Below are 25,628 nucleotides of genomic sequence, written 5' to 3' on the forward strand. Positions count from 1 at the left end.
AGAAAGAAAGGAAGAAAGAAAGAAAAAGAAAGAAAGAAAAAAAAAAGTTGGAAGAAGGTTGTGGAGAGGCAGGGTTCAGTCTCTTCTCCCAAGTAACTAGCTATAGGACGAGAGGTAATGGCCTCAAGTTGTGCCAGAAAAGGTTCAGGCTGGATATTAGGAAAAAATTCTCCAAAAGAGTGGTTGGGCACTGGCACAGGCTGCCCAGGGAGGCGACTGAGTCACTGTCCCTGGAGGTGTTCAAGAAACTTGTAGATGTGGCACTGAGGGACATGGTGTCATGTCATGGCCATACTGTCGGTAGCTGGATGATTGGACTAGATGATCTTAGAGGTCTTTTCCAACCTTAATGATTCTATGATTCTAAAGAAAGAAAGAAGAGAGAAGGAAAGAAGGAAAGAAAGAAAGAGAGAAAGAAATGAATAATTACTAATTTCACATATGTACCAACAGCTCTCTTTCCTTTTAATTTCCAATAATTAACTCATCTCTGGAAAGAAATCCATGAGCCTTACAGGAGAGGAATGAGAGGTGATCATATTTAGCTACAAAACACACTATTCAGGTTTTTTGTAAAAAAAAATTAAAAAAGACAAAAAACTTTATGTTTCTTTCTTTGTCTCTCCTCATTTGCCAGATGTTCCTGTCCCTTCATAATCCTAATAGCCCTTTGCTGATTCATTGTCAGTGCTGTTCCTAATGCAGCCCAGGACATCTTGGCTCTGTCCATCAGGACCCAATGTCCTTCTCTGCAGAGCTGCCTTCCAACCAGTTAGCCCATAGCCTGTACTGGATAATTCTTCCCCAGTGGCAGGACTTGGCTTTACCCTTCACTGAACTTCATGAGGTTTATGTCAGACAATTTTTGTTCTGAACAACTATATGATGATCACTCCTTGTTTTGTAATCTCTGCAAACTTGTAGGGTGGAGGGTGCACTCTGTTCCATTGCCCAAGCTGTTAACGTAGCTGTTAAACAATACTGGACTCCACAGTGACTGCTGAGGTACATCGCTGTGAAACAAAGGATGCTTCTGATCTTAGTATGTCAGATGTTTAAGCTATGAGGAATGCTGCTTAATCCATGCCTGCTTTATAATAATGCACTTCATAATAACTCCTGTCGATACTTTTCCGGGTTGTTTCAGTCATGTCTGTGTTGAATCGCAGGCGATTAGCCCTCTAATTGCTAGTCCAACTATCTCTCTTTTTTTCTCTCAGCAAAATATTTGACAGTTTTTTCAACAGCTTTATTTTCCACAAAGAAACATGTGGCCTGAGACAGGGCCACGTTGAAGCCATGCTAAACAGAATTAAAACAGCATGTTTATTAAGTGTGAAAAATACATCAGTGCAAAAACTACTGGCAAAAGATAGGGAGATTTTCAGGGACACAGGCAGCAGTGACTTAGGTATGATTTACAGTTTACCCCAAGCCCTTGCAACTGCTGACTGTACTGCAAATGAGATCTAAGAGACCTCTTAAGGTTCTCACCATTCCTGCAATTCCCCAGAGCTCAGGTGCCTGTCATTGTCAGCCTGACACTATTGGTCTATTACAGTCTGGCAAATTGAGCAAGTAGAGATCCACCTGTCTATAGACACATAAATCCATTCCTCTAAGTAATTTAGCAGCACTCTTTTGTGAAGGCTTTCATTACAAAGTGTCCATATAGAAGTGGAAGATGTAGACATAGAGGCGAGTGAGACTGCTGAGTCCCCTTGCTCTACCCTAGAAGGAAGCAGCTATGATTTAACTGGGAAAGACCGTTCTTTTGAGGGAGGGCAGAAGAACAACTTATTCCTTGATCTCAGCCAGACAGACACAGGAAATACGAGTACAGATTTTAAACAGGAATCCTGGCAAACAAGTATTTGAAAATAAGGTGTATATTAGAATCTTTTTTTCTTTCATATTTTCATATGAACTTAGGTATAGCTAAGGTTGCAGTGGCTTTGGAAGGGCTTATTCTCCAGTGCTGAGCACTTGGCAAAAGATCATGGGACCACTGAAAGGCACATATCTACTGTGTAAATCTGTAGAAGGCCCAGGAACATTTCCAAGATCATGTGTCCTGGTGTATGCCCCAGTGATGCCCTAACTCTATTGATGCAATACCTGAGTGCTTACTGTGTAACATCTCCAGTCCTCAGCAAGAACTGTGAAAACATGAGCCATAGAGATGTCAAGCCAAAATACAAACAGAAGCAAGTCTGGAAGAAAACATCTTTGCATCAAATGTGTATTTATAATTTCTCCAGATGCAGATCAGAGACATTACAGATGGAAAAGTCTTATTAAGATCACGTTATCGATCTCTTAGCCAAGGCTGGATTGTTCCCCACTGTTACAGTCGGTAATGCTTTGCCCAGACAAGTGGTACCTTCCCACAGTCTTTCTCTGACAGTCATCTCAGAGTCACTTTCCCATATTCTGCTCTCCTTCTTGGCTTAGCTGCCATCAGACTAGGCAGACATATTCCATTAAGTATGCCTTCATTAGAAAAGACAGCTGTTTTAGCCATAAAAAGGATGAGCATCCCTGTTCACGCCAGTAACAAACTTGCTCATACTTTCCTGAAACATCTGTACAATTTGAGACCCATCATAGTGTTGAACAATATATGACTTTGTTTTAATTTGTGGATGGCCTCATAGGTTTGACTTGTTTGTTTATTTCAGTGGTACCATAAAAATTTAGGATATATTGTTCACAATATCATTGTATCACAGAATGGTTGAGATTGAAAGGGACCTCGGGAGTTCATCTGGTCCTGTCTCTCCACTCAAGCTGGGCCACCTACAGCCTTGAAAAATGCTTAAAGAAAATGCTCATTTGGAAATGCCCCTACGTAATTTTTCTCCTTCTCCTATAATAAAAAGTATTTTTCAAATACCAGTGCAATGAGAAGTTATTCCATGCAATCATTCGAGCTCCCTATAAATCAAGTAGAGTTATGGCAGTAGAAGTGTGGCAGACTATAAAATTCAGAATTCTTAAGTTTCATCATTGAAAAATGTACTTGTCTGAAAGTCCTGGAGTCCTCATCCTCCAGCAGCAAAGACATCAGGGCTGCCCTGAGAATCTGGCAGCCGAAATCCCATTTCTTGGCATCATGACACTGAGACACAAAGATCAGGAAGCCCCTAAACTCCTGGTTTCACAGCCAGAACTGCCTGTGAAGAGCTCAGCTAACTGAAATAAAGGGAAAATTAGGATGTATTTGCTGGTCATAGAGAGAAAATAAAGTGCATTTGCTGTCTTAGGAAATGTTCAGGAGAATGGGGTATTAATGCCACTGTTGAGAGCACTGATGAGACATGCAACAGTGGTTACCCAGGTGCAAGGAGGATTGTTTACATCTCTACAGGTGCAGGAATGATCGAGGGAGAGGAAAACCTGTTTTCTGATAAAATGAGCAGGATCTTAATTTAATTAACTTTGTAAAATGGAGAGTAAGAGAAAATGAAGTTGTCTTCTCCTCATACACAAGGAGGGATAAAAAGCTGCAGAAACAAAGAATACTTTTGTGGGGTTATAATGACTAAAAAGTGGTGCTTGCCAGAACAGGAAAGAGAGCTTTGTCACCAAGAAGCACCTTCTACAGGATTAGCTTCTCTTTGAATCCATTGCTGTTTACTACAGTTTTCCACAAGTAGAATCTGAAATTAAAAACTTTTGTGTGTTTACACCAGCCATAGCTTATAGTTTCCTCTTTTGTGTGCATCTTTTTGAATATTCACTGTCTGACATTTGGCAGAGCAAGGACTCCTTTCAGTCCTTGCTCAGATCTGTCCCTGCAGCAACAGCCTCATAACAGAGGCTGAAATCCTTCAGATGGAGGCAAAGCCTCAGATTTTCCATTCCTGGACAAGACCTCTAATTACTAGACAATTAAATCAAGTCAGCAGTTCTATCACTGCCTTCTCTGAAAGAAAAGTTTTCTTTATTTAGATGCCCAGTTCTGTCAGTTAGAAGTTCTCCAAGCATTTTCTAATGACCTATTAGAGATTCTCCTCTTACTTTGCTACACATTATAGATGACTCTGTCCAGGAGGAGAATATGTGGAGATCTTTCAGGGCAAACATAGATGTCCAAAACTCTTTAGCGTGAAGTAGCCCTTGTGTGGGGAAAGTCACAGATAGGAACTTCAGTTAAGATTAAGTTTCTTTTGGATCTGGATTTGCATAGCTGGAGTGGACTGGTTCTCTATGCATTAAATTCGACAGTCATTGAAGAGTGTTACTGATTTCATGTGACACTGACAAAGTATATCTGCACACAAAGTAAATGCACCTGTTGATTTTTCACCATAAAATTTTATCTCATCAGTACATACAGACTGTATAAAAAGTCACAGTGAATTTGTCACATGAATATTTTTTGTGCATTTTGTAACTGTGGGTTCAACTATGTGTTCAAATATCAAAATTTACAGCCCACCTCTACAGTCTGATTCAAATGAGCTCAAGACAGCAGAAGCCACTCTTAAGTGTTAAGACTCCTCTAAATTTTGTATTAAAAAGCAATGCCAGTCTTTGCCAATGTGCTCATGGTTTAGAAATGCTGGAAAAACCAACTAAGCCATTTGTCTTGTATTGTCCACCCTCTGTTCAATGACCATTTAGTTTTGAATGGTAGGTTCTGTTTTATAAGTTAAAATACATTGACAATACAATGTAGTTAACTACATTGACAATAATGTCTCCTTCAGCACTTAGACACAGTGCTAAACATTTGTCTGGGATTTCTTTTTCTCCCTAACCAAAATCCCAGGCTAATACAAGGGATGAAGACAGGGTTCAGCTGGTGATGTTTGTGACTCTCCTTCCTTCCAGTCCTGCTGACACACTGCCATCTAATGAGATTGTGAGGTTATGATCTAACTCTTTGTGGTTTCTGTGTGAATGCTATTAATAGATTTTCACTGGAAAATTACTATGTTAGGAGAAACAAATGTTGAAGATGGAAGCCAGATTTTTACATCTCTCCTATTCCTGGATACTCTTTTATTCATTCATGGGTGATGAGGCACTATCAGAAGCTGACCTGGCTCCTCTCTTTCCCGTGGCCACCACATCCCTTGTAGGGAAACCTCAGCACGGAGAGGAAATCCCTGAATGACACAAGCTCATCCAATGTGGGGATGATGTCATGATAAACACAACCTCAGCACCTCGGAAGTACTCTGATGTGTAGAACACTGTGATTAAGTTAACTGATCTCCTTCCTAAACACGACAGAGACTCACCTATATTCAATTCTCTGCAGTGTTCAATGTAGTAAACATTTCTTTCTGTAATTTAATTATTTAGGTTTCCCACTATGATGCCATTATTGCTTTGATATTCTATTTGAGTTGTCGCTTTCAAGAATCTACAGGAAAGCAAGAGATTTTTGTTTGAGCAAAGGCTATAACTACAATTAACAGACAAAATTTCATGTACACTAAATCTTTGTCAGGGCTGAACTGGAAGTGTTCACTGAGTCACACAGTACCAGAAAGATAAGTCACTTCATGAGCTTAATTTGGGAGATAGAAAGTGTATGGCTGGGACAAAGATTTTACCAGCTGTTTCATTAGAAATAGTAGGTGGATTACCTCTGAGTGGAGAAACCCTATCCCTACAGACATCAGTGGGAGTTTTGTCATTAATTTTAGTGGAGGCAGGAATTACATCACAGTATTTTTCCTTTCTTTTAGCACTCTTTCTAATCTTGTATTTCCTAAAGAGGAGGCAAACCTTGTTAACTGTGACTCTGAATCTGAATAAAGCTTTTAAACACATGGTGTCAGTTTGTTGAAATATCTGATAGTCTTGCTGCCAGCACTTGCTAACTGCAACAAAGGGGTTATGAGGGGGAGGTCCTGAAGGGTGGGTAGTTTGGATCCATATCATTCTCTTAGACTTAGAAACTGACATAGATACTTAAGTCTATCATCTGTCCCATAGTATACAGTTTATGGCTCTTGAGCCTTACAGTATCCAGGAAAAAGTAAGGTCTGTAGTTATGACTATCACCTACATGAAACCGCAGAAGTGACTGATGTTCCAATGCTAGCATGAGAAATAGAACCTTTGGGTTATGGTCTAAGGTATGGTTAGTCAAAACACAGCTCAATGTAATTTTCTCGTATTTGGTTCTTTTTCAAAGGAACAAGTTACTGAATTTACTAAAATAGCAGAATAACTGTGAAATCTGATTTACTGACTTGCTGATGTTGCTTCCAAGGAGGAAAAGATCTCCATTTTGGATGACTGCATTCCAGATTTCCCTGAAACAGACCCAGCTAATTCACTCTTGGGGTTCATTTTCCACTCCCCTAGTCCCTAGCCAAATAATCCTTTTCATCACAACTGATACGCTTAGAAGCTTGATAGTATGCCACTTCTGTGTTTTCAAAAGTACTCTTAAGACGTTAAGACAACATTATCAGATTTCAGTCATGTGATAGATTTATTCCAAATCTATTATTGGGTGCAACCCGATTAAGGATTTTTTATGTTGGAGTTATGTAGGTTATAGTATAACTGAAAACAAATAAGAAAGCAAATACTTCAGGATAAGACATTCCAGTAAACATATGTGTAAGACATATACATATACAGAACAATTGTAGAGCTACTGGTAAGCAGACTATGGACTGATCACTTTGTAAGTCTGCGCCATCAAAAACTTAGCAGATCCCTCTGACTTGCTTGATTGCCCATTATATGGAAGTGCTTGTCTACTTCTAGAGTTTCTTTGAAGCTCCCTGTAGAACAGAAATTGATTATCAACAGCCAATAGATAGTTCACTCTGTGGCCTCAGTTCATGAATACTCTTAAGACAGATGTACAAGGCAGTAGCCTTTCCATTCTCAGACCCTCTTACATGGCCTCATATCCTGTCCCAAAACATTTCGCACCTGCCCTCAGTTTCATGACATGCCATTCTGCTGTGTTGCAATAAGATTTCACTTTGTTTTTGACACTCTGAACTGAGAGACACAAGGTAAAAAATTGCAGTGCTGAGAGAAGGCTAAGTTTCATGCACTATGTGAGTAAAAAAAACCTATTGTAAAGGAAGTTGTCTCTGAACAGCATCGGCACAAACACTGCCCTAATATAAAATGGCATTCAGGAATCACTCTCTGAAGCTCATTCATTCAGTTGTGTACAGCTACTAGCTAATAGCATAGACAAAAAGCCTAGGGGCTAAGAGAACACATGGTCAGGCTTGATAAGAAAACAGCACAAGTCTGTTCGGGCAGTCACATAAAGACACACACAGTTTTCACAGTGTCTTAACACTTCTATTTACTACACCTTTCAACACAATAGGCATTTGTCCAGCTATTTTTTATCATTTTTTCTCTTCTTTTAGATCTTCTGTATACCGTTAAAATAAAGCAATGCTTTGGTTCAGATAATATCATAAATACATCTGAACTGGGGAACCTTGGGAGCATTTTCTACTTCCAGAACTGATGGCACATTTGGGATGCTGTTATTGAAACTGGGACAAAACCTGAATAAACACCATCACCTCACATGCACACATTTTCCACTAAAAGGAAAGCCAGGAATGTGTGCATAAAAAAAGCAAGGATGTCCTGTATCAGGTAACCTGACTTGAACAGCTAGAGGAACAGGATTATGAGAAAAATACTCACAGTCAAAATCCATCTCTTCTCACAAAGGCAGGGAAGGAATGGCCTGAGCTGGAGCAATTGACTGATCAGGGCCTGATCCATGCATGAGTGAATCCTATTGTCTTGCCCCAGAAGAAATGAAGACATGATGTTTGCTTGATTACAGGGGTACTTCTGACACTTCTGACCAGATACATAGTAAAGAGATCATACATTGCAGATCATCCAGTACAGTCTTTCATACAGGGATAGTTCCAACATATTGGCAGAAAACTCTGGGATAATATTTTGCCCTAGTTTTTCTGATTGCATTCCCTACAGAAGGTTCTATTACGTGATGTCTCCTTCCTTCTGCTTCCCTTAGGCTCCCTCTAATGCGACACAGTCTCATATTGCTAGACTGTGGTTAGTTTAGAGTCAATCAGAAACTGGTCTCATCTGAAATTGCACTATACCTCATGCTAGCTGAAGTGGCAGCTCTGAGCAATTTACAGGGAAACATGGATTTGCTCCCACATCTTCATACTATTTACAAAAGCCAAAAGTGCAGCTGTGAGTGCAATCAATATGTGTGTACTCTGCCTGCAGATTCAGGCAGCCTGGCCCAGAAGGAAAACTTTGCCTCACTAACCTTTGCTAATAGGGCTTTCTGCCATGCGTAAGTCTGCATAAAAGTGAGGTACTCTGTAATGAATTCAGTCTCCTTTTCAGTAAACAAAAACTCTTGAGCTATCCAGAGGATATTTCATGTTTCTAAATCGGGAATTTGCTTTCTCTCACTTGGCTTGAGTGAGTGTCCTTCACCCAAAAAAGGAAAGAGACATTGTAATGAACGTAAGTCTGATGCATAAAGTGTGCAGTACTCAGCTATCTTCTTCAAGTCTTTTAAGGTATCTAATGTCAGATTTAATCTCTAGTATTTAGGCTTCATTTCTAAAACATTTAGGCAGGCTCAGTTTTTAACTAGCTGTAAAAATGTTTGGAGTGTTCACAATCTGAAATTACATAAAGAAAAACTAGTCAGTAAATCCTACACATATAAGTAATAGTGGAGAAAGCATTGTTTCTGGTAAGAACTATTATCTTCAATGTAATAATTATGAGAAAGAAAAAATTATAATAAATCCTCCCGGCCTCCTAGACTGTTTGAGGTCACTGATACAACTGCATTATCCACACATAATGGATAAAAGTCATAGAATCATAGAAGTTTCCAAGGGACAAAAGGCAACTTGAATAGAACTACAGGACTGGATAGGACTGAAGCAAAGATATCTGGTGATTCCAAAGCCATACTTTCCTTTAAGTAGAATCACATAATCATGGAATTGTGGAATCATAGAATCATAGAATGGCTTGAGTTAGAAGGTACCTTAAACCCTCCTGCAGTGGGCTGGGACACTTCCCACTAGAACAAGTCACCCAGGGCCCCATCCAACCTGGTCTTGAACACCTCCAGGGATGGGGCATCACAACCTCTCTGAGTGGCCTGTGCCTGCACCTCACCACCCTCTGAGTAAAGAGTTTCTTCCTAATGTATAACCTAAGTGTACTCTCAATTTAAAATCATTATGCCTTGTCCTATCATTAAACTTCCTGGTAAAGAATTCCTTCCCATCTTTCCTGTAGGCCCCCTTAAAGTACTGGAAGGCCATAATGAGGTCTTCCGTAAGCATTCTCTTCTTTAGGCTGAACAACCCCAACTCTCTCAGTCTGTCTTCATAGGAGAGGTGCTCCAGCCCTCTGACCATTCTCATGGCCTTCTCTGGATCTACTCCAACACGTCCATATCCTTCTTATGCTGTGGTCCCAGAGCTGAACACAGGACTGCAGGTGGCGTGTCATGACAGCACAGTAAAGGGGAATAATTATTCCCCTCTTCTTTTGATGCAGCTCAGTATATGGTTAGCTTTCTGGCTTGTAAACACACTTTGTCAGCTCATATTGAGTTTCTTATCAACCAACACTCTCACAGGTCCTTCTCCTCAGGCCTGTTCTCAATCCATTCTTCACTCAACCTGTATCTGTGCTTGTGATTGCCCTGACCCAGGTGTAGGACCTTGTACTTGGCCTTGTTGAGCTGGTGTCTGTGTTTAGTTCAGTCATCATTCTATCTTTCTAGAGAGGAAAACTATCTTTACAAGTGCTTCTGGCCTAACCATTCTATGTTTCTAAGTAATATAAAAAAAATTTGATGCAAGGTTAGTGAAGCTGATTCAGCTATAGAACTGACCAGGGCAGGGGAAGAGGACTTCTGGTCAGCAATGATGAACATCAAAAAAGTAATTTGAACATACCGTATCAAATAATCTGTGGCTCTAAGACTTGTAATTTCCTTTATTTGAAGTTTGTTTCAAACTCAATTCGTTTCCAGCATGGGATTGAAGCCATTCATCTGGGACACAGAAAATTGTGTTGAACAAATCCTCTCTCTATATTTTAATACTTATTGCCTGCTTGCTTCAAAATCAATTGGACACTCTGCAATTTTGCAATGTCAGCATATTGTTCAGTAATGGGTAAGGATTTAAACTGATGCTCATCCAATAAAGTTTTTCATCATATTTATGTAAAAAATATGTTATTTTTTTCTGTTTTCAGCTCATATTCTTTAAACAAGTTTTTTGTGGTGATCAGTGCATTTAAATTACTTTTTTTCCTTCATAGCATATAAACATTTGGTGAAAAATTAATATTTCTTCTCGAAATCATACAATGAGACAGAATGTAAATAAAACTTTTAGGAAAGATGAATGCCTACTGGGATCCCAGGAGCTTTGTGGGACCACTGAGCAACATGTAGTATCTCAAATCTGTACTTTCCCATAGCAGTCCATTATCTTGTCCCCAAAGGCTGTAAAAAATGATGGTTCCAAAGGGCTGTTTTTCCTTGTCAGTGCAGAAAATAGTAAATTCTGCAGCAGGCAGAAAAAGCTATATAAAATATCCCCATAACTATGAGTTTCTCAGTAGAGAAGGCAGCAAGCAGTAGTAAAAAACTGCTAATGGAAGGTTGAGTCTTGTTGTGATGCATTGTGGTGGTTCCCAACTTTGTTTAGCTCAGGAGGACAGTTGTGTCATGTACCTGTACTAAGTTTCCAGGAGAGATCAACATGGGAGTTTCTCAGTCAACAATTATTCCATTATTCTCCTGGGAAAAAAATAAAAATAAAAATTGTTAGAAAACGATTTTGTGCAGCTTTGGTTTTGCCCTGCATTTTAGACAAAGACTTTGTCACTACATTTCTTGCAGTTTTACTCTTGTAATTTGATAGAACATTTCTGTGTAAAGGTTTCTTTTCATATAATAAATATATGCTTTTCTTTTTAACATTTAGAATTAGGAAGATTTACAGAGAATCATAGTCCTCAAATCTGTACTAACATAGAATTTCTAATGTAAGGTTTCATTTGTACAATCCATTATACAAGTGAAACTCATCTCCTCTGTTTCATGGTACCTGCCTTTTCCATTCCCCATATGTGCTATTCCATAAAGCACCCGTCCCTACACTTTCTTCAGATGAGTTCTACAGTCGCATTAATAGAAATATCGTCTAATGCAATAATTACCTCCATATAGCCTTCTGCCAGCTGTGGGCTTTAAAAAACTACTGGGTTCAAAAAATATACATTCTTATCTTAAAATCTGCATTTTATTACATCCCTTAGCATCAAATCCTCATAGTCCAAATGTGGCATATCTGTATAGGTAAGTTCCCATTTATTTTCAAAGAGGCCTGTTTGAGTCTCATGTTTAAGCTGGAAGCCAGCAGACTGCCTCATTTTCCATTATTGCACAACACAGTGCATTCAATCTGTTCTCTTCTGTCTGCAAGGATTTTTGCAGACTCAGTCCATAGATAGGTTTTGCAAATACACCTTGTTCTCATGTTACTGCTTTTATCTGTTTCAGTGCTCACATGACACAATTTTTCTTAAATAGAGACACATCTTAGTTCTGAGATATTCTTACCATACCAAGAGCTATACTTCATTTGTATCACTAATTACTTTGAGACAGTTACTTTTGGTGTTGTTTTCCTTTATGATTGATTTCATTTATTCCTTCTGCTAAAAGAACTGTTGTCTCCAGGCCAGGTATAGTACACCTAATTGGGATTCGTCCCTCCTTGTACCGGTAAGAACATCCCAGCTACCATTCCAGCACAGATCTCTTCTTGCTCAGTGAGCAGTAGTCCAATTAGGCAAAAAAAAATGCAACAAACTTAACTCAGTTCCCTGAAGCGAACTTTTAAGGGTGGGTCCTCACATTCTCCAAATGTCTTTAAAAAAAAAAATAAAAAACAACCAAGATGTGCAAAACACCCCAGAGCTATCACTTTGGAGAGTTTGTGAGATTCAGAAGGCTCTTATTCATTATAGAGGAGTTACAGATATTTCTAGAGTTTGTAGACTCAGAGAGAAATGGATTTTCATACTGTTTGGTTTAATCCATAGCATGTTGACTCTGTAGCTGGGTGAAGTTGGTGGAATCTTCGGGCAGCCTGGTCTAGTGGTTGGCAACCCTGCCCACGGCAGGGGGCTTGAAACTCGATGATCTTTGAGGTCCTTTTCAACCCAGGCCATTCTATGATTCTTTGATGATTCTATGATGATTCCCATAAGTATCCAGCTTGACTTTTGTTAGCTCATAAACTGCTAGACCGCTACGTCTGAAATGAAACAACCTGCTTAACCTATTGCTTTGATGTATGGGAAAACTGACCCTACTTTTTAACTCAGTGACTGAAGTAACTGAATTTACACAAATTACTTGTGAGGGCTTGTCATTAATGACTTGGACATGGATAGAGTGATGTGTACACTGGGTAATTTGGGGTGACTTTGTTCAGTAATTCCTTTACTCCACTGCATCCTCTGCTGCTTGTACAATCCCTTGTGAAGAACTTGCAGAGACCCACTCCTCCATTTGTTGACAGAACAGGGAGATAGTGGAGTTCATCATTTTTTCCACTTCTAGTGAACTTGGTACCATCTGCCTGTAACCGTTCTCAGGCCAGTAGCACCTAGCCTTCTTAAAAGCCATTTGTTTTCTAAGATCTACTTTGTCTTTGAACTACTTGATGTGATCTATGAGCTCAGCAGCCATTGTATTCTATTGCTGTTCTAGGCTCTGTTTCTCCAACTTAGGCAGAGACTGCAATTTTGTTATCCTTCCAAACAGTCTGTTAAGAATTAATCAGAAAGAACTATGCAAAATTATAGAGTAATCTCCTGGGAACTTCAGCCTTTAAAACATACATCAAGCTCTAAATCTGAACAGAAAACAATACTGCTGAAAGTATATCTGTTTGCTTTTTGCTTTTTCTTAACTGACTTCATTTATTTCACTGAAATGACTAATAAATCAAAGCAATCCCAAATCCTTCCTGTCTCTAAGGACATTTGGGAAACTTGTGACTTTGTTTTCTGATTTAATGTGCCACAAAAATAATTTCAATGACTTGTACTTAGTTGTTTCACACTATAAATTAGTAATATACTTCATACATGCTACATCAGATTTCACTGAAGAGTTTTTAAAAACAGACTGATTTATCTATTGTCAAATATCATATCATCACTAAAAAAACAGCTGCTTAAAAAAAATCAGCTGACGCCTAGGATTCAGCTGCTAATTCTGAGCTATTATTTTTTTTTCCGGCATCATATATTTTTTTCAAATTCTTAGAGTTAATTTACATAGATTTTGGTGTCTAAGATTCAATTATGATGTTCCAGGAAATATATAGAATTCTGGCAATGACCTAAAGGATGCTGTGTTTCAATTTTTTCCTTCATTACTTTTTATTTAGTAGTTTTACCAAAATCAATAATTAATTATTATTCAGCCTAACTTCTTATCATGAGTACTCAAAGAGACAAAACATATATTAACTACTCTACCTATGAAGGTGCAAGATTAAAATTACTCAGCTTATTTCTCCAAGCAGGCTTTAATCAATATGGTTCCTGTGTTACAAATTCACATATTTCATTATACATAGAGAATGCACACGGGAGAAAGCCACAGACATCAGGACTCGTAAGTCATACATTCATGGTACTGCTGCCTCTAAATATATGACTTCTGCAATAAGTGATATGCCACATGCATACACATCCTTATCAGAAATAGGTGCTTCAGTCAGGCAATGTGAGGGGCACTTTCATCTCCTGTTGCAACATCATCCAGGTCCATTACAAATCTCTCACAGTAGTTCATATACTTTCATTGTTACGGTTCAGCTTCTTGGGAAGCCAAATCTGGCAGTTTTCAGCAGTTCTTGGTTTACAGTATGTGTGCACTAGCTGGCTTGGAAATACAGAATGAATATATTAAAACAGGTAAAATTAGTGTAATTTAAATGCTTTGTTGTGTTTATCTTCTGCCTATTCTGATTTGCATGCTTCACTAAGTCATAATAATTCATAGAATCATAGAATGGCCTGGGTTGAAAAGGACCTCAAATATCATCTAGTTTCAACCCCTCTGCTGACTGCAGGGTCGCCAACCACTAGACCAGGCTGCCCAGAGCCACGTCCAGCCTGGCCTTGAATACCTCAAAGGACAGGGCATCCACAACCTCCTTGGGCAACCTGTTCCAGTGCATCACCACCCTCTGTGTGAAAAACTTCCTCCTAATATCTAACCTACATCTCCCCTGTCTCAGTTTAAAACCATTCCCCCTTGTCCTATTGCTATCCACCCTCACGAACAATCATTTCCCCTCCTGTTTATATGCTCCCTTCAAGTATTGGAAGGCCACAATGAGGTCTCCGCGGAGCCTTCTCTTCTCCAAACTAAACAAGCCCAGTTCCCTCAACCTTTCTGCATAGGAGAGGTGCTCCAGTCCTCTGATCATCTTGGTCGCCCTCCTCTGAACTTGTTCCAAGAGCTCCAGGTCTTTCTTGTGCTGGGGGCCCCAGGCCTGGACATAGTACTCCAGATGGGGCCTCACAAGAGCCGAGTAGAGGAGGACAATCACCTCCCTCTCCCTGCTGGCCACTCCTCCTTTAATGCAGCCCAGAACATAGTTGGCCTTCTGGGCTGCCAGCGGACACTGCTGGCTCAGATCCAGCTTCTCATCCATCAGGACCCCCAAGTTCCTCTCTCCAGGGCTGCTCTCGAGGAGCTCTTCCTGCAGTCTGTTCAAATACCTGGGATTGCCCTGGCCCAAGTGCAGCACCCTGCATTTGGCCTTGTTGAACCTCAGTAGGTTCTCATGGGCCCACTTCTCCAGCCTGTCCAGGTCCCTCTGGATGGCTTCCCTTCCTTCCAATGTATCGACTGCACCGCTCAGCTTGGTGTCATCTGAAAACTTGCTGAGGGTGCACTCGATTCCATCATCTATGTCATCGATAAAGATGTTGAAGAGCACCAGTCCCAAGACTGAGCCTTGGGGGACACCACTTGTGACCGGCCTCCACCCTGACATAGAACCATTAATCACAACCCTTTGGCTGTGACCAGCCAACCAATTCTTAATCCACCAAACAGTCCGTCCTTCAAATCCATACCTCTCCAATTTGGAGAGAAGGATGTGGTGAGGGACTCTGTCAAAGGCTTTGGAGAAGTCCAGGTAGATTACTTAGTAAAAAATGTTATTTTGATTTTTTTCTTTGTAACAGTGCTCACTAGTACGTATCAAAGTTGACTTCAGTCACAATGAACAAAGGTCTTTCTCTAGAGTACGGCAAAAAATACTTTGAGAACTGAATGTCTTCAAATTAGTTAGATCTTATGAATTCCCTTCTAAAAGATGAAAGTGATGTAACCTCAGAAGCAAAATAAATTATCCTTAAGAATTATTGGAGAAGGATGAAGTACCACAACACCAGAAGGGAAGAAAACAGAAAAAAGGAATTCTAAATCCTATTTATTGTATAAGATTGAATCTTATCCCAGAAAAGAATCTCAATCCAGAAAAATATCTGGAAGAAACAATCTTTTAGCACACAGTAAATAACAAGGAAATCTGTAACTGAGAGCATGGACAATTACAACTTGTAAAAATAATATTTGGTTTTTGTTTTTTTTTTTTCCCTGGATAACAGACTTTCTGAATACAAAGACACATCTTTGAAATACTCTGCACAGAATCTGTCTCAGACTTGGAGTGTTGCTTCCACCATTAAGTGATATATGGGCAGTCTATGGACCATTTGAAAATGCATTCATTTTGTCAAACTCTAGTCTTTGCACACAACAATTAGATAATACACATCCCTGGTGTGGACCAAATATAGCTCATCGAAATGTTATATTTAGTTTCTATACTAGTTTACAGAAGTAGCTTGTAAATTTCACCAAGTATGAAAATTCTTTAATGATTTCTGGCACTTTTACTACTGATTTTAACTGGAAATAGCTAAATAGGGCACCTCATGGCTGTGAAATATTTTGTCTTTTAGCACCCATACAGAATTCAGAGGTGAAGAAGAAAAATTCTAGATGCAGAAATGTTGTGTATTTAGTTTAGATTTGCCACTGAAAAAGAAGAATTAATTCTTGATGTTTTCTGACATTCTGGCCCAGACGCTGGTGGTCATGAGTAAGGACTGAAATATACTTCACACTGTGAGAGGAAATATTCTGCCAGAAGGAGATGTCAGCTGGGCATTGATCATGTACATTTCTGCCAGGCAAGTCTTATTTCGTATTTCAGTTTTTCAAAGAAGTTCACTGTGTTAAAGGTTAACTCAAGTTCTGGTGCCTACGTTTATACAAACAATGCTAATTCTTTGGGAAACAGCTGAAGCTGGGAAAGTCCCCATGTGTGGCACAGGGAGCCTGGTATTATTTCAGTCACACTCTCCATAAAGCCATTGCTCCAGAGTTCAGCAATTCAGAATTGACACAGATGTGGTCAAGCAAAACTGACGAAAAGTATTATACAAACAGTATCATGGTTCCATTTAACTGTAGCAAAGATTTATTGCTTCACATCATCCCATAAATCATACAAAGGGCCTGGAGTTTCTCAAATACAAGGAGGACATTTCAGCTTGGCTCTTGCAAAACTAGAGTAGACTTGCTGAATGGGAAGGCAGGTGGATACTTCAGCAGAGGACCCCTCAGCAGATGGTGGTTGGCTTTTAAACATTTCATCATTGAGCACAACAACTTGTCCATTTTTGGCTATCTGTAGATTTCCCAAATTCTTTGACAGTTTGTTGGATAAAGAGGAGGGAAATGTTTAAAAGCCAATGTTCAGTTTATAAAATAAACTGTAAATCGTTTGCTCTCTACTCATGCTATCAAGGAAAATGAAAGCGGGACAGCAAAGAAATAGATAAATAGCTTTTCTTCTGAACTGCCTTACTGCCAATCTGAACATTTTCTGATTCATGTGGGGCTCATCAAGCCAAACTTTCTTAATTTAAACTGTAATTATTATTAAGAAAGCACAGAGTGCAGTGGGGACGCAAAAAAAGCTGACACAAAACTAGCTGTCTTCTAAATAAGAACCAGAAATCTCAGGTGATCCATTTTAATGTTCAAGACCAACAGCTTTGTCTCATGAATTCCACGAAGGACTTCAATGAGATATAAATAACTTCATGACTCATTTGTCCTACTGCTAAGGATTCTTCACAAACCTTATGATCTTTTGTTTCCATGTATTTGTGAGCACATCAGCTAATTTGCATTACTGATCTTAAAATTTCAAAGGACATAAAATTCATGAAGCTTAAAGTGCATTTAATGGAAAGGGGTGAAATTGTTTAGACAACTAACATATATAACAAATACTTTTTAAATTAATCCTATATATAAATCCATATCAAGCTCAAACAACAATTTTGATTAAAACATGAAAAAAATGCTTATTGATAGAATTTCTGAATTTTCAGATCTTTTCATTTTGTGTTTCAAAATGAGATTTCAAAATAAAAAGCAACAAAATATTTTTTACGAACCTTAACTAATTTTTAATCTTTGTTTTAAAAAAAAAAAAAAGGTCCCTCAATTTCTAATGTCACATTCCTCAATAATTTTTAGCAAAGATTTTTTTCAGCCAGAAAATCATTATCACAACCTTAAACCATTTTCATATTTCCATGTGAGAAGTCACCCAGCTGCAAAAACTGATATGGGATCTGACTTCTATAGTATTATATGGTAATCATTCATTCAATAATCATTGGAGAAAAAAATCAAGTTAGACTGTAATATGACTGCAAGTACAGATTCAGTCAATCACCAAGAATTCATTGGTGGTCTCATCGCAGTCTAATTAGATGCTTCACTTAGAGAATGAGCAAATTTCTGGACTTGGATATGTTTAAACACATTTTAAGTACATTGGCCTCAGTTCAGCACTAGAAGTTTCAGAGGGCCTTTACAGTCTGGCAAAGTTTAAAAAGTTGACGAAGCTAATTCATTGCCATTTCACTATAGTATGACATAATCCTTTTTCATTTGAAATGATCTGCAAAAATGTTTAATTAATGATTAATAAAATCACATGGTTGAAAATTTCCAGAATCCTTAGTAAATCAACATTCAAAATGTTTTGGATTTATAAATACAAGGTTACAATGGTTGATAAATACATTAACCTTTCATAAAAAAATATTTTCACAAATAGTATCACATTCCCCATGTCTTAGTACAAAGGAAATCAATTCCCTTCCCATTTAAAGAGAGATAAAAATAACATTTACCCTCTTCCAAATACCAAAGAACAAGAATGAACTAATGACACTATGACATTGTAATGAACAACATTTGCATTACTGGCATTGTCTGCCAGCCTTTTCTAAAACAAATAGCAACGTAAGTCAGAAATCTCTATACTAGATGACAGTTTGCCAATGTCACTGAGCAACAACATTTGGGTTTTAGTTAGAATTCATGTAGAATTCTAGAAAGTGGAACTTGAGTAGCATTTAGGTCCCTAAAATGAAAGTTATCATTCCTATTTCCCTCCTCAGTTTCTGCTAAGTACTGGAAGCTCGTAAACTGCACAGCAGTTTATGACTTTAGAAATTGTTGGTTTCACCAGCACATAAAGTTCTGAGTAAGTCATAAGATGCCCCAGTCTTGGCAAGGTAACTGTCCTACAGTCATCGTCTTCCCAGGATGCCATTTCTTGCCACACACAAGCTACATGTGAAGACACCCCCCTTCTCCTGTGCCCAAATGCTGGCTTGACCTTTCTCTTGTCATCACATTCTTGCTCTCAGCTGCAAATCTTCATGAGTGACCTATTGCGAAGGAAGACAATTCTGCACTCTGGGTGTCTTACACTGAGAACTTCAGAAAATAAAGGCAGCTCTCTAGGTGTCACACACTGTGCTGTGCAATCGTAGCAGCATTGTCCGCCCACTGCAAGCTGCTGTATAACTGTATGGACAATAAAAGCATTCTTTTGAGCAGACAAAGGCACTGCTAGTCTTCAACAAGTCTAGCAGCAGGCTAGCAAAATAGCAAGTTTTCACCATTTTTTGCTGACTACCACCTGTAATTCTCTCTATTACATTTGGCAAATTCACTGATAGAAAATCTCCTTCATCTCCTTCATTTTTGGTCTCTTTCACCTAGATTGTCATAAGTTTCAGACAGACTAATTGTAACTCCATATAAGAATGATGTCAGAAGCCTCTTTTGCTAACATTCATTTTAGAACAATGTCTGGACAGCCCATGGCAAAGGAGAGAGCTCTGTGCTTTCTCAGAAATCAAATAATGTAAATAGAGTTTCTTTACAAATCTGTGAGAAGGGATACCATTTCTTGGAGTGCGTCACTGAAAGCATTCTCAGAGGAACAACAGTTTATATCTGGGCAGATCACTGACATATACATGCATCAGAGCCATGCAAATAGAACATGCTGAAATTATCTTTACTTATTCACAAAGTACCTCTTTTTTCTCCCTGTTACAGCTTTCTTGTAGTTTCAAGTCATAAACATAAACATTTTCTTTAAACATGAATATACATCATTAACACAGGAATTAGCTCTTCTCTTGCCATTTATCAGAGTAATGTTGTAAATAATCTTGTCAAAGGAAATTACTTAACCAGGGGAAAAAATCTTCTCCTAGGATGTACCAGTGCAAATGTGAAAGGGCTTTGGGAGGTTAGAGAACTTTATCTGTGGAACTGAGAGATCTTGGCTTCCTTAGTCTGCTTTACAGGGTGCTGATAACTTTCACACGGTATGATACCCATTAAAGCACTGGTCTAAATAGTTTCCTAGCTAAGACACTGGCTGAAATCCAGGAAAAGACTTACGCATCTAACATGACACTTAAATGGAATTTAGCTTCATAAATCCTAAACTGTGATCTAGAAAACACCACTTCAACTGTTAGATCTCTTAAAACTAGGAACACACAAGTTCTGTAGGTAACTTTGAAGTTCTCTAGCTATCTGGGTTCACAATCACTGAAGCATTTCAGAGTTAAGTAAACTGACACCTTATTTATAATTCATTTGAAATCTACATGTTCATCTGCCTAAGCTTCTCAACAGATCTGAAAAGCATGAATGTGTTCTGACTAGAACATGTTAAATGGAATACTGACATTATTTCTTTTCAGCGCTGTAGAAGGAGGCAGGGAAGGCTATGACAGTGGCAGTCATCTCTTACTTAGCAATCTGCCCTCATCAAAGAAAGAGAAGTCTTGGATTCTGCCTCAGTCTGAAGAGCTTGATATCAGTACCTATCTCCTCTGGGACTTACTGAACTAAGGTGCTTCAACAGCACCTCTCCTGTAGAGGTTTTGTCACTACAGAGTTGAGCACACAGGATACTGGAAAGGAACCAGGAGGAGGAAATAGACTGTATCAGTAAACAGGAGAAAAAAGGGCACTGAGAGAGAGAAGCTGTTTACACAGGTCACTTTTGCTAAAGCAAAATCATTTTATATACATTTCCTCCATATTCAGTAAAGCTTGGATGAAATAAAGGATTGGCACTACAAGGCCTTCCCTCAACACAGTGCTGATCTAGACAGCCTTGCTCCCCCTCAAACTCATAATCTGGCACTGCAGCTCCTCAAGGCTTTGCTGGCAAGTATTATATTCTTTAAAAGGAGGTGAGTCATGAGTCATCATACAGAATAATCTGTACCCCAGTTCTTAAGACCGCTGTTTTGAAAAGTAAGCACAAGTTTGTGTGTTTGAATGGTCTGCCCCAAAGCAGTGACCTCTGGAAGCACTGCAGCACTAGGATGGACGTATTCCTACCAGAAAGCTGAGTGCTCTCCAAGGCACTGGGCTTAAACTCAGAAAAAGTCCTTGCTTGAATCCAGTCCAGTATGTTAATTTATGAACTGAAAAGTGCCTGGGAATCCACTGCTTAAATCCCAAGCTAGTAGTGAATATACAGATGTAAAAGTTACACATAACAAAATTTAAATATGAAATACTTGAAAACTAGTTACTTTCATATGATAAAATTCATAAAGTGGGATAATTTTCTTGCATCCCTAGTGGTTTTCTCCTATCCAGTCATGGGGGTTTCCCTTTCACTAGCTTTGAATTCAGTGGTAGGAACATGCCTCCTGTTGATTTCCCTACCTGTCTTAGATTGCCAAGAAGCTGAGGACCATATAAATTAAAGAAATATGTTGTCTTCCACCATCACTATGGCCCTAGAAGCTGCTACACTAACCACAGGCAATTTTCCCCAGTATTATAGTGAAGTATGCTCAGCACGTAGTAAAGGAGAGATGTTAGAGATGAACGTCCTTATTTTCTCTACCAACTTGATCTCACATTGCCTCTTCCCACTATGCTATCTGCCCACTTCACAACACCTATAAGGTAAGTCATTTTACAAATCAGTGGAAGGTTTTATGATTTCCAGAAAATAAAAGGAAATGTGCTATACTTCTTTAGTAAAGAAGCATGACATAGCTTGTAGGCTAATTGGGTCTGTGAATATCCTTAACAGTATTTGATAAACAATAAAATAAAACATTTGGGTTTCACAAACAAGAAAACAGATTGTGCTGCTTTTGCTTAATTACAGTAAAACCATGGGAAAATGGGAGATAAGCTGAACTCTGATGCAAAATTCAGCTTCTGTTGAACATGATACAGAATGACAGTTCCCTTCTGGAAGAAGTCTGATCCATGAGTGCAGTTCCTGGACCTGTAGAGGTTTGAAATGATTACTTATGAGAGTGCATTTTAAAAGTGTCCATCTTTGCGTATAAGTTTTTGATTCAGAAAGATCAACAGCATAGTCCTTGGAGAAGAAAGATGAGGACATAGGAAACAGTAAGTCTGGAATTCTGCAAGGCCTTTGATATGGTTCCTCATCGCATTCTTAAATTGGGAAGATATGAATTTGAAGATTAGACTATTTGGTGGATAAGGAATTGGTTGGATGATCACAGTGAGAGGTTTGTGGTCAAAGACTTTATGTCCAGGTTGATGATCAGAGGGCTGGAGCACCGCTCCTATGAAGAAAGGTTGAGGAGTCTGGAGATTTTAATGTTGCCTTTTGCTGATTTATTTATTTATTTATTTTGTTGCCAAAAAAAAAAAAAAAAAAGGTATAAATGGTAGGAAACATCAGTCTAATGCATGATTTCAGTAAAAGGCAAGCAACCTACTGGAATATATCAAGAAAAGTACAGAAATATCCAATGAAACATGATACCTGCTGTGCAAAGCAAAGCCTGATTACAGGCTATACTTGGGTTAAGCTGAAGAATTTCTTGCTTTCTAGTGGAAGACTTGCGTATCTCTGGGAACAATGAATCAGAAGGAATTTAAAGGGAGCCTCGAATTTAAAAGCTTACATAACAAAGACAACTTAACAAATGTTCACCTTCATTTTTACTACAGAAATTTTCCTAGTAACCTTATAGCAGAAAAAAAAATTCTAAAAGAAATACCTTACAGAAGACTTATATGGTGCATGTTTCTGGGAGAAATTACATTCCAGAAGAATATTCACAAAATTATTAACAGTAAGTGAAGAATTTGTGAGGAATGATTTCTCTGTGAGTACTGCAAGTGTATGGAAGCAACCAACACTAAAAAAAGATTTTGTTGAGCAAAGGTATGAAAAACTCAAGGCCATAGACAGTGAATATCAATTTGCTATATCTTAATTGTTTTTACACCTAATAGAAGAGTTTTTGACTCATCAGCACAAATCCAATTTATGGATCTATTTTAATATACATCTACTAGACTGAATATATGTTTGGGATCAGCAGGTATGTCTAGCTGGATGAAAGACAGATTTGGTGTAGATGAAGCAAAATCGTGCTGGTGTCTTGCTGCACCCCAGCTGACTTGTTGGGCTGCTGTACCTCACCTCACTGAAGCAAGGAATGGTTGCTCATCCACAGCTCTGCATTCCACATACTTTTGACAGGAGGTTTGGCGTTCATTTTATCAATTTGGAATTGTCTTTTCTTGCACCTGCAGGATGTCCTAAGCACCTATAGGTGCAGTCAAGCATGCACAGGTACTCTGAGAGTGTCAACTCTGCTGTTGATGGGTGGAGATTAGGTGAAAGGTGCTCTGGAAGATACCACTACGTACTTATCTACAAGTTCAAGTATCCAAAAATCTGGTAAATCTGAGTCTTTGGAGGGGCTGACTTTTTTCCCCTTCAGAAAGTGATGATGAATGGGCAGGTGGGGCTTGTGCTCCAAGGTGTCCCTAAGGGAAGTCTGTCTCCTTACTCTCAGAAAAGGCATGCAGCAGGAGAGGAGGAGGACCCATTGCCATGAGCACTTGTTCTGGGTCTGGTTTCCATTTCATATTTCACCCCATCCTCCTGTAAAACACCATGCTACTTTCTATGATGCTAATTATACTTGTTGCTATATTCTCATCATAGTTGGAGTCATATTCATTAAATAATATTGTTTTCTTGAGTGATTATGACTCATAGACTGAAATGTGCTAAGAACAATATGTGACCTACTGTGGCTGATATATCAGAATCCCTATATTAGAACATTTTCTTCTTGAGTTGCGTATGCAGCACATCACAAGATGAGAAAATCTTCAGAAAGGGGAATATCCTCCTATTTTGATACGTGGCCATGTGCTAACCAGTGACCTTATATCTGAGTTTTGTGCTGAGTGACCACTACACTTTATTGCTCTAGAGCAGCATAAATAATATTCAGCCTTGCTCCCTGATGAAGTTTACTGTACATGATACACTTGGACTTTTCCTGGTGTAGGAGTTATCCAGGTACTTTTTTATATCTGAAAAATTCTTAAATTTCACCTAGAGCAAAACCCTATAGAGCCTTTAGTAATGGATGCAGAGTTTTAATCTCATTTACAGTCAGGAAGTTAAAGGACAAAATGTCTCATTTGTGGTCATGCAAAGTTAAAATTGCCCTTTAATGATAGAAAAATTATCCAAGTCTAGGGAAAAAAAGTAAACTCGTGAGGTTTGGCTCGTCAGCAAATGTCCTGACACATCACACAAGTAGTTCTTTCTTACACTAGCAATCTCACTGAAGTCAGCATACAAATAAGATTGCTACCCTGAACAAGAGGCTGTAAATAGAGGTATAAACAATTTAGCTTCACAATATCATGAATAAGGAATTTTCAGTCAATGATGTAAGTTCTTGTGCTGATACATCTCCTTCCATTCTGACAAAAATAAGGCTAAGACATCTGTATGCTTCTTTATTTTGCTGTTTTTTTTTCCCCCTCATGATAATCCTTTGATTAAATTTTAGCCCTATGGGAAAACATTCAAATCTGTTACTAAAACTTTTGGAATTTTTTCCTGTTTTGTATGAATGACTAATTGAATGAGGGGAAAAAACAACAGTCCTTCAATATATAATGTCCAGCAACAGATCTGTCAGCAGTGGGCAATAATTTTCCTGAACAGAATGTAGCTGAGATGAGAGCATACAACTAGAAAAGTCTTGGAAAACAGAGACATCAAAGAGGACATTCCAAGAAAGAACAAACAAGTTTAGCACAAACATATACTCGGTATATTTGATAGAAGAAGAAAACTGCTCCTCTAGAGAATGGTGAAATATATTTCCCGTGATTTGTAGCAATATACAGACAACACCCATGACAATTTTATTTAAGAAAGCCTCGGTAGATAAAAGCCACCTCAAATGCAAGAATATCGGATTTTGGTTGTTTTTGTTGTTGCTGTTTTTTGCTGGGGTTTCACTGTTGGTTGTTTTTGTTTGTTTGTTTGTTTGTTTGTTTGAGAAAGAATTCAAGTTCAGTTTAGTAACTCATGTTTGGTATGGAACAAGTCAAAATAATTTAAATGATCTCTTTTCCATAATCTAGTTTCCAAAGGAATATGCCCCCATGATGTCTGCGGGCACCATACAAATTGCAGAGCAGAATTTTCAGCATAAGTTAATTAATTACGAATCCAAAGGGAAGAGATCTTAAAGTAAATTAACAACTCACCTATTAACCAGGTGGCCATTCCCAAATTATGGGGAACTGAGGCACAGGTTTCTGAAGTACTTTTAAATTTGTAAATTTTCATGAACAGTTTAAAACTGTGAGATTATATCTAAGAAAAGATGAAAAATAAATAGGAGTTTGAAAGGCAGATTGAATTGAAAGACGTTTGGAAACATCAAGAGGAGCAATTATTGTTGAAGCAAGCAACATTTTTTTAATGAAGGTGAGTATTCTTCAATCAGGCTTGGACATAAAACTATATGGAAAAGCCTTGAAACAGATCAAAAGAATAGAAGATTGGAGTTCATATTAGTATTATACTACTGAATATGAAAAATCTCTCTGTTCTACTCAGTATGTATATAGACAGAATGACATCTCACATTAAAAAATCACTGAATGCTTGATTTCTTCCTATAGCCATACTTGCTACACCCATAATTTCTTCTTTTAAGTCATGGGCAAAACAGCAGGTTTGGCTTGGAGTCCTCCCTTGAAACTACCTGTAGCTACCCCTTTACAGCCTGGGCCATGCAATTTGATCACTTTATCATCCCTTTTTACTTTTTCATTTTTTTCCATGCCTCTACTC

Source organism: Numida meleagris, chromosome 1 (genome assembly GCF_002078875.1).
Source record: "Numida meleagris isolate 19003 breed g44 Domestic line chromosome 1, NumMel1.0, whole genome shotgun sequence".
NCBI lineage: Eukaryota > Metazoa > Chordata > Aves > Galliformes > Numididae > Numida > Numida meleagris.